Source organism: Onychomys torridus, chromosome 16, assembly GCF_903995425.1.
Source record: "Onychomys torridus chromosome 16, mOncTor1.1, whole genome shotgun sequence".
Taxonomy (NCBI): Eukaryota; Metazoa; Chordata; class Mammalia; order Rodentia; family Cricetidae; genus Onychomys; species Onychomys torridus.
In genome coordinates this window covers 67910497-67918269 of record NC_050458.1, presented here as the reverse complement: position 1 = coordinate 67918269, position 7773 = coordinate 67910497, and the positions used below count along the sequence as shown (strand labels likewise).

Below are 7773 nucleotides of genomic sequence, written 5' to 3'. Positions count from 1 at the left end.
GCTGTTCTAACCGAGTCATCTGGGAGAACCCAGTTCCCGGACTCTGGGCAGCTGCTGGTGCTTGGCAGAAATTCTCTAGAGCTTTGAAAACAAAGCTTCCCCTCCCCCACAGATGCTCCAGGCTAAATGGGGCCTAGAGGCCTGAAACACCACACACTCCAAGTGGGACCCACCGCCCTTTCAAAAAACCGGTCAAAATGCAATTTTTGTTTTTTACATTTGCCTTCATCCTGGTTCTTCCCGCTTCGGGTTCCCAGAGGGGCCTGACCTCAAGTGGAGAGTCTCTCTATCAGTTATCTCTTGGGCACCAGTCAGGTGGCCACCCCACTGCACCTGCTGGGGCCTGCATGTCCCACAACTCTCTAAACCCACAGCAGTCCACTCCTGCGCCCCGCCCTCCCCCCTAGTCTGGCTCCAACATCGCTCCCTGAACCCAACGTCTGCTTTTAATTCTCTTTGAAAACCTCCTTATCTCTTCCCCTCGAGCATCTCTCGAGGAGGGCAATCAGCCCCCAGAGCAGAGGTGAGGGGCTCTTTCCTTGGCCTCCCTGGGGCGCTGGAGAAGGTGGGAGGGTTGTGGGGGTGGGAAGAGTTGCATACACCCTTGAGACCATTTTAGAGAGATGGATCTCCGAGTCAAACTAGATTAGAAACAGTAGTAAAAGTACTGGGAGTATTAAAATCAGGGGAAGATCCCAGGAAGGCAGGGCCTTACCCTGCCAGCATCCCAGCAGCCAGAAACCGCTACCTTCCAACACTTCTGGCTCTACTCCCTTCCTCTGGACCTGTTCTTGGGGATCTCCAGGGGTCCCTGAGGGCTTACTGGGGGTGAGCAGGTTTGGGACTACTTGGTTGTTTGGTTGTACTTATTCCAGACCCTGGAGCCAGCGACACCTCCTACCTTCTGGAGGAGAGGAGGACTCGCTTCACCTACAATCTGAAACCCCAACTCTGCGTCCTCCCCCAAGCCCTTGGAAAAAAACTTTTTCGAAGTTCCTGCAAGTTGCATTTGGGGAAAAGAATGCCCTGGGAACACTGGGTCTCTCTGCCCCTATTTTCTCCTTTCTTCCCAGTTGCAGAAGCCTCCCTACCCCTTCTTACCCTACTCCACCCCATCCCATCCCTGTCACCTGCCACCCTAGCGCCCAAACTCAGGAGGGAAAAGATGCCCTAAGACCAAGACTGATGTCTGTCCACCCCCTAGCCCAGATCCCTTGGAGGGCTAAAGGCCGGCAGGTCAGAGTTCGCCAGCCAGCGAAGAAAGCGTGATGAAGAAAGAGGAGAGAGAACCGGAGCCGCAGATTTCCAGACTGAAGCTTCGCGCTCCCGTCCCCGCTCACCTGCTCCAGACAGGTTCCTTTAGATTTTCGTCCACTCAAAAGTTTGTCCCCTTCGCAGAGGATTTCCAGGAGAGGCGCACATTTGACCCCGGGGGCGGTTTGAGATGCCCAAGAGGGCCCGAGCGCTAATAAGCGGCCGGCGGAAGCGGGACCCCAAAGTAAGGACGGAGCAGCGATTCGTAGAGCATCCGAGAGCGCCTTGGCGTTAGCCGGGGACGGCCCTGGGCCCCAGGGTGCTAACGCAGGGGTGGCGAACGAGGGGCAGCTGAAAGGAAGGACAGAGCCCTGGGTGCTGGCGACGTCCGTCTCTTGTCGTCCAGTTTCTGCCCCCGCGGGTGTGTTCCAGCCCACAACGTTCTCTCGACCCCTTCTGGGGCAGCGCTCAGGACCCCCACTTGTCGGAAAGGGAGGATGAGGGTCCCCTTGGCCTCACCCCGCCCCTGCGTTACTACCCCCCCCCTCCCTAGAGCCGAGGGACAGACCGAGAATTGCAACTAGAAATTCGATCTATTGGTACAAGACACCACGTGCTCTCGGGCTAGCCAATGACCAGGCCGCCCAGGATGAGCTAATAATGGAAGCGATTTGTAACTTTCAGTAGCTCTCTAGGCCTAGGTACCGGTGGGAGGGAGGCTGGTAGAGGGGGAAACAGCACCCCCAGTTTTTCAGCCCGGCCTGTTTATCTAGGGGCAATCGGACCACCGACCCTCCTTTTTCCTCCAAGCAATCTGGAGCAGGGCTCTTCGACCACTCCTGACCTACAGCGCAGCCAGGTAAGCTAGCCTCTACCCCTCAACTCACTTCTTCAGGCACCTGCAGACTAGCCTCCCTTCTTGCCCCGTCAGACAATTGAAATCCAAGTTTGTTTTTCTTAGAGTTGAAAGAAAAACAATCCTCTTGTTTTCTTTATCGTAATTCTGTGGTGGGCAGGATATTAAGACCTGTGTACTTTCCGTGTGGGGGGGATGGCGTGAATTATATTCTTTCAGAAGTCTTTCCTCTGTTCTCTAGGGAACTCCACTCCGGGAGAGTTTACTTTTCCCTGGGGATGAGTTACATTTTTGTACACTAATTCTTCAGCGATATCAAGTTCACCTCCCTTCTCCAACCATCCTCCAGGTCAGCATTTACAAATAATTGCTTCCCATATTTTAAATTTATTCGTTTTTCTCTTCCCCTACTAGTTTTATGTTGCTCAGAATCTCCAGGCTTTCCCCCCATCTAGATGGACTAGCATTGAGTTTTGTATTGGTCCCTCTTTGTGTTTTGGAAATGACTTTATTGTTTGGGAAACCCTATTGGGTGTGAACAAGCTCTCCTTTGGTCAGTTCCAAACCCCCTGTGGGAAGAACAATGTGGAATATTTCACACATTTTCTTCACTTTTATTTTGCCTTGATTTGTATGTATTCACTTCAGTCTAAGAAACCTGATCTCATATTTACTCCTTTGTATACTAAGCCATTTTTGTTTTTATTTTCTAAGCTTCACCATCCTGCACATTTCTCCTTTCCCCCAACCCCCTTTCCACTCCAGCCTCCATCTCAGAAGCCACACTTTCCATAATTATCAGCTTTTCAGTTGCCCCTCCCCAGCCCTAAGAGGGTTGCCTGGGAGGAAGAGGTAACTGTCTTGTTTCTGCACTGCCCCACTGGGGACAGCTCCTTCTGCTTCCGAAGTTAATGGAGACAGGAAGGTCAGAATGACCTCCAACTTTTCATTTTAGATTGAAGTTTTTTCCACTTGTCTGTTCTGGGCAACTCTTTGGTTGAGTTTTTAATTCTTGCTTTTTCCCTTAAGTTTTAGAAAAATACAAGCAAATTTCATTTCAGGCTGTTGGGCCTTTTATCTCCTGGGGAGAATTTCCAGAAGAGAAACATGATCTTTATTTTCACTTTACTTTTGGTCAAGTCGGGCTCTGCAGTGGTGGGGATACTCCTTTTGTTTATTTGTACGTTTTTGAGACAGGGTCTCACTATGTAGCTCGTTTAGCCTGGAACTCACTATGTAGATCAGTCTGGCTTAGAATTCATAGAGATCCACTTGCCTCTACCTTCCAGGTGCTGGGATTAAAGGCTTGCACCACGACTCCTGGCTAATTCTTCCTTTTAAAAGTGTTTCTAAGAAGGTAAACTACTGGAATGTGTGACCTAGAGTTCCAGTCTATTCAGAATTATTGAAGCTACAAAAATAAAATTGCAAGACTAACTCACACTCTGGAAGGATGGCCTTGGAGTGACTGTATCTGTCCCTTGTCCCTCTCTCTGGGCAGAGGAAGAGCTGCTCCTCCCCTCTGGTCCCAGCCCCATTGTCACATTGACATTCTGGGCACATGTGGCCCAGCCCCCACCCGCTTCTCCAAGTATGAATCTAAATTAGTATTAATAAGGGGCCGCTCCAAGCTAATTGGCATTAAAAGAATTCATTTCAATTTGTTAATATTAAATGAACGCTCTGCACTTTAGCTCCCTTCCTCACCCAGGATTCCCAGATGAGTGATGGGAAGCAGGGCAGGGGAGCAGGCAGGATTTTATGTCTGGCTGTCTAGCTTGGCCACTGCTGGGCCTTCCCTGGGGGTGTGAGACCAGGCACAATGGGGGGAAATCCGAGTGTCTCCTTTGTCATCCTGTAAAGCAGAAGCTATGGGAGAGTGCTGGTGGGTGGGGGTCAAAAGAGAGACACAGAAAGGTTTAGGAGATAATGTGGTGGAGGAAAAGGGGCTAGGAAAATGGGAAGGCGGCAGTGAGATAAATAGAAATATGGGAACACAAGGGATGTGAGCCATGGGTGGGACAGGTTTCTAAAGAAAGTTCTGTGCAGCTGAAAACCCACTCCCAGGGTTTAGGGATGCAGCTGGGGTCCTGCAGCTGCTAGCATGTGGCTTTAGATTTTTCCATCACTTCAGTTTCTTGGTCTGTAAAGCAAGGTTATACATGAAGGACCTGTCTTAAGGTTGTCTGGGATTTTAACAAACACACATGATGTGTTCTGTGTCATTCTCGGTACATAGATACCACTACTACATGTTGGCTCTCTTTCTGATACAGTAATTAAGAGCTGCTGGATAGGATTCTCAGTCCTGCCTTGAATTAGTTGTATGCTATTCAGGTCATTATCTAAGCTCTCCATGGTTCTGTTTTCCCATCAGTAGTAAAGTTAATAGCACCTGGGCTCAGGCAAGGAAGAAGGAAGGGAATTTCAGTGCAAAGTGTCCAGAACAACTCAAATCTCATGCTGCATGAAAGTTAGGTGCTATGGACAACGTTGCTTTTTGGGTGAGCAAGTTGTGAATGGGCAGGTTGAGAAGGCTCCTTACAGCCCAGAGCTCTGGAGTTTGCCAGGACTGTGAGCACATCACCTGCACGCACGCCATCCTTACCCTGGAGGCTGTGGGGGTTCAGTTCTTCCCTGTCTCTCTTCTGGCTCATGGGTTGATGGTGCCCCCCCCACACAGTGTCTGTCTTCTGTTCTTTCCCTTGGGATGCTATTGATGGAGAATTTGCTTTCTTGACCTCATATCTCCCTAGAGTGACAAAGTAGTCTCCAGGGAGTGGGCTGGGGAGGTGCATATGGTAGAGAGTCCAACACTTACTAAACACTCTGTATGTTCTAGATCTCATTCAGCAGGAGCCCAAACAAGATCCAAGGAGAAAGGGACCTGACAAAGTCATAGTGAAAAAGTATCCATGTTGGAAGTTGAGCTCTGATCCTTTTTTCTGTATTATAGAAAAATTATATATATATATATATATATATATATATATATATATATATATACACACACACACACACACACACACATATATATATATATATATATACACACACACACACACACACACATACACAATGGTTACATGCTTAAACTATAGCAGAGCCATGAGACTTCTTTGGGGTTTTACTTTGAGATGGGGTCTCATGAAGCCCATACTAGCCTGAAACTTGCTATGTAGTTAAGGATGGCCTTGAACTTCTGGTTCTCCTGACTCCTGACTCTGCCTCTCAAGAGCTGGGCTTATGGGTAGGTAGGAGCCATGTCTGGTTTATAGGAACACATCTTAATGCCTTCCCATGCTATACACTTCTGAAGGAGGAGATGAAAGAAATCATCTGAAGCGAAAGGCAGGACACATGTGAAGTTGGGGGCAGAATGGGGCCAGGATACTAGAGCAGCTGGCGTGCACGTGTGTGTGTGTGTGTGTGTGTGTGTGTGTGTGTGTGTGTGTGTGATAATATTCTGATACTCTGTTTGAGAAGATTTCCCAGAGGAGGTAACTATAGGTCAGGATTCCAATGAATGGGAAGGGACGGATGATAGAAAATACAGGGAAGAAGTTATACATTGGTGAGGAAAGGGAGGAAGAAAGAATCACGCCCAGGCTGGCTAAGAGCTGGGATATGAACCTTATTTGCCTTGCTGGCACCAAGTAAAAGTACTTACCACTTATCGAGGGCATACTGTGTGCCAGGTATGTAATAGGCCTCATCCATTGCTCACAATAATCTTTAATTTTTTTTTTTCTTTTTGGTTTTTCTGTCTAGCCCTGGCTGTCCTGGAACTTGCTCTGTAGACCAGGCTGGCTTCACAGATCTGCCTGCCTCTGCCTCCTGGGATTAAAGGCATGCACCACCACCACCACCACCACCACCACCACCACCACCTGGCTGCTCACAATAATCCTGACAAGCGGGTTTTAGTGCTTCTGAAGACTCCTGTTTCTGAGAGTCCAATTTAGGTCACAGGATCTGAGTGGCACAGAACTCATGCTTTGGCTGCCAGATGAGAACCTGGCTTCCCACCGCTGTGTCCCGCTCCCCGCCCGTCTCTGTCTCTCCTTCTATTTCAGATCCAGGCTGTCCGCTGGCCTTACTTTTATAGTTACACTGGTAACTGGGAGAAAGAAAGGGGTTAGTGATGAGTAAGACCGTGAGGAGGAGAAGGAGTGGCAATCAGGCTGTCGAGACAAGAACTGTTCTCATATTTACATGAAGAAGAACGAAGGAACTCTGTATAGCGGGAGCTGCTAAATCCCTCGTCTGGGACTGCTGAGCATGGGTGAATCTCAGGGGCCCAACCGTGCTACATTTTCCATGCAATGGTTTTTGTTTATGTCTTTTCTCCAGGGACGATCACTGAGGATCTGAGTCCTCAGTGAAGAGTACCAGTTGTCACAGCAGAGAGCCTTCAACCCCAACACTTCACTTCTCAGCACCCTTGCCAGGTGTGGCCAGTGGGAGCAAGAGCCCAATGAGGTCACCCAAGCACGAGGGCATGAGGGCACGAGGGCACGAGGGCACAGTAAGTTCTTTGTGCCCCATTTCTCGTGTCCGGGATAGATACTGAGACGTGGCCTGGCTGGAAGCTGAAGAGGGAGTGAGTGGTCCCTGATGGAGAGCAAAGCAACAGTGTTGAGAAGAACTGAGTCCCCAAGTGACAGATGGAGGAGAGCCGACTGAACTCTGCCTGCTGCTTCTGCTGTCATTTCCATGACAAATAAACTGTGGCTGCTGCCTGAGGCCTTTTTATGGTTTTATTGTAACCTTTTTTCTTTTTTGTTTGTTTTTTGTATTTTCAAGACAGGGCTTCTCTGTGTAATTTCGGAGCCTGTCCTGGAACTCACTCTGTAGATCAGGCTGGCCTCGAACTCACAGAGATCCGCCTGCCTCTGCCTCCCAAGTGCTGGGATTAAAGGTGTGTGCTACCACTGCCTGGCTTGTAACCTTTCTTGATCAGCCTTCCTATACACTTTCTCATAGCACATCTGCTGACTTAAACTCATGTTAAGGATCACACCCAAAGTGGGACCATGATAGTGATAACATTGGTTGAGCCGTAGACTAGGCTGTCTCTGTACAGTTGTACTGACAACCCTCTGAGAAAGTGTTACATTTTCCAACTTACAAATCAGGCTTAAAGAAAGTAAGTAATATGCCAATGAGTACACTGTAGCAGAGCTGACTTCCATTTTTAATTTTGGTTTTGCTTTGTTTTGGGTGTTTTGAGACGGTCTTCACTCTGTAAGACGGACCGGCCTGCAACTCTCTGTGTAGCCCAGGCTGACCTTGCTTTACATTAATTCTGTCTGCTCTAGCCTCCCAAATGCTAAAATTAGAGTTGTGAACCCTCGTGCCTGGTAATCTTTGAGGGATAGTGATATGTAGTCTGGGGCTAATCTTGAATTCATAATCCTCCTGGACTCAAATTCCCAAGTGTTGGGATTACAGATGTGCACCATCATGTCAGGCTCTGGGTACACTACTCACCGTAAGCCAAATCCACTCCTCAGTTCAGAACTGGAGGAGACCTTAAAGAGCAACCTGTACTAGGCCATCCCCTGACCGTTAACCACATGGGCTCAGGAATCCCAGGACTTCCTTGGAGAATCTCAGGGGACATTCACTTTACATGTTGGGGTGCTGTATAAGGCTTTAGC

General features: G+C 48.7%; 1 long non-coding RNA gene across 1 annotated transcript; it reads left to right on the top strand.

The window, feature by feature from the left end:
• Positions 1 to 1961: 1961 nt before the first annotated feature.
• Positions 1962 to 6861, top strand: LOC118596661. The gene is made up of 2 exons (XR_004946736.1): positions 1962 to 2113; positions 6464 to 6861. It is a non-coding gene; the product is annotated as an uncharacterized LOC118596661 (long non-coding RNA).
• The last annotated feature ends 912 nt before the right edge of the window (positions 6862 to 7773 follow it).